Raw genomic sequence first — 2500 nt, forward strand, 5'->3', positions numbered from 1 at the left:
CACAATCGGGAGACCAAGGTTCAATACCTGCTCACAACCGGGAGACCAAGGTTCAATTCCTGCTCACAACTGGGAAACCAGGGTTCAATTCCTGCTCACAACCAGGAGACCAGGGTTCAATTCCTGCTCACAACCAGGAGACCAAGATTCAATACCTGCTCACAACTGGGAGACCAAGGTTCAATTCCTGCTCACAACTGGGAAACCAGGGTTCAATTCCTGCTCACAACCAGGAGACCAGGGTTCAATTCCTGCTCACAACCGGGAGACCAGGGTTCAATTCCTGTTCACAACCAGGAGACCAGGGTTCAATTCCTGCTCACAACCAGGAGACCAGGGTTCAATTCCTGCTCACAACCGGGAGACCAGGGTTCAATTCCTGCTCACAACTGGGAGACCAGGGTTCGATTCCTGCTCACAACTGATCTCAGCATCACATCAAACCGAAGACATTTATGTAGGTAATGATTGCTACCTAACAAAAAGCCTGGCATTTGAAGGTGAATGTCGAAAAGATTTCAGATATGACATTAAAAGTGGAGATCCCATGTCGCAGCAGGCATTGCTACGATAAAGAACCTCGGTGATATGGCCCTGAGTGCCAAGCATATGTCTAAATTTGTGGTACTTCATCTACAGCTGGTGATGTCTTAATATGGGCCGACAAAATTCTTGAGTGAAATTCATGTCTCCTTGAACAAATGTTCATGCCCCTGGCTGCTTATGATGTATGGGAATAAGAGGGGTCAAGAAAAATACCTATTTCCTAACAATGAAAAATGAAAATGCTCATCTTCTTCTAAACCATCAAATATGTACACATACACATATCTTGTCACATGGTATTTTGTTTGTAGTGCGAGTCCTTAATAAAATCTTTAAAATGTAATCAAAGTTGCTTTAGCAAGTGATGTAATGAATAATGTGATTTATACATGTATAATACAATATCAATGAAAATGGTTTTGATATGATACATCTAAAAAAAAAAATGTCTAAAAACATTATAGAAAAAATTGTTATTTGCATCCAAATTCACAAAGGAAATTATGCTGGCTACCCAAAATATAAATATTTGAAAATGGCTCTACATCCAATACGTAAAAAAGGTTGGGGGGGGGGGGGGATGGAATGTTGTAGCTTAGATCATGGTAATTTTAGACCAAAACAAAATACCTGGTCATGTGCTTAGATGCAAGAATCAAAAGGATTTCATTCATTTGAAATTCCAATTTTGCATAGAGAGAAAATCATGGGTGATAAAAGCTTCTTTGCATGAAATGGTTTTATGGTCCATGAATACTCCTTAAAGTACTAGTTTGTGACAAGATATTCTTACCAGTACTTAGATATGAACTCAATTATGTGACTTACACCAGTCAGCAATTATGATACATATTCATAAAATTGATACAAAATATTAATATTTTTAAAAAAATCTCATTAATATATTGCACTATTGCAACCGGTTATTTCAAATTACTGTATACGGAAATTACATGACGGTATTGCTCCGATTTATTTGATAATCAAATGTTCCTATCTATATGGCAAACAATTTTATAGTGATAGGGCACTTCATAACATGACTGCAGTGACAGGGTCTGCTTGTCTGACCCATTCCGAGGGAAGTCACTACTCGTACAATTCAACTCGTCCCCATCCCAACTTTACAGGGAACCTTCAAGTCACTACTCTTACAGTTCAACTCGTCCCCATCCCGACTTTACAGGGGAACATCTTACAGGGGTTGTCTACCAAATTAAAAATTATACACAGTCTCAAAATGACTTTACAGGGGTTGTCTACCGTATTAAAAACTATAGACCATATCAAAATGACTTTACAGGGGTTATCTACCAAATTAAAAACTATAAACAGTTGCAAAAAGAGACTCATTACAAATGTACATCACAGAAGTTTCTAAATATTGCCACACTACAATGATATCTCCATAACACTGCACAGTTTTCTAAATCTCAACAGCTGCATCTTCGTTTAACCGTTAAAATACACTGTACTTGTTTTCATTAACATTTTCATTCTAAATACTTATATTTTCTTGATTCACTTCTCAAAACCACAATTCTTTTAGTCATTTTTAACATTTTCCAAACAAACTTCATTAAATAACAGTTTCATTTCCATATTATGTTTAAGCTACATTTATATTGACTATCAATGCTGTTAAATTTCAGTGATAATAAGGCTGTCTACAGTATGCATATAAATTCTTTTTTGTAACGATAACCAATAATTTTCAACAACATTTCTTTCTTGTAAAAATAGAAACTATCTAGTAGCAACAAAGAGGTAATCGACTATAGTATTAAAACTTCAGAATTCTGTCCAGTGTCTTCACAAAGGGATTATAGAAACATCAATAAGAATTTTTCATAATATGAACATGTTAATCCACTATACTGCAAATTAGAATTTTTTGTTCAAGAATCTATTTTTTCTGCAATATATGCCAAAATTTTGTTCAATTAAACATTGC

General features: G+C 35.8%; 1 protein-coding gene across 1 annotated transcript in view; it reads right to left on the reverse strand.

Moving 5' to 3' along the window:
- LOC125668463 (protein ecdysoneless homolog) overlaps nucleotides 1-2500 on the reverse strand; it is a 27984-nt gene that overhangs the window by 2395 nt on the left and 23089 nt on the right. The window contains exon 14 of the mRNA XM_048902669.2: nucleotides 1-2500. This exon is cut by the window's left edge and continues 2395 nt beyond it; it is cut by the window's right edge and continues 455 nt beyond it. The gene's annotated coding sequence lies outside the window, so the exon portion shown is untranslated.

Source organism: Ostrea edulis, chromosome 4, assembly GCF_947568905.1.
Source record: "Ostrea edulis chromosome 4, xbOstEdul1.1, whole genome shotgun sequence".
NCBI lineage: Eukaryota > Metazoa > Mollusca > Bivalvia > Ostreida > Ostreidae > Ostrea > Ostrea edulis.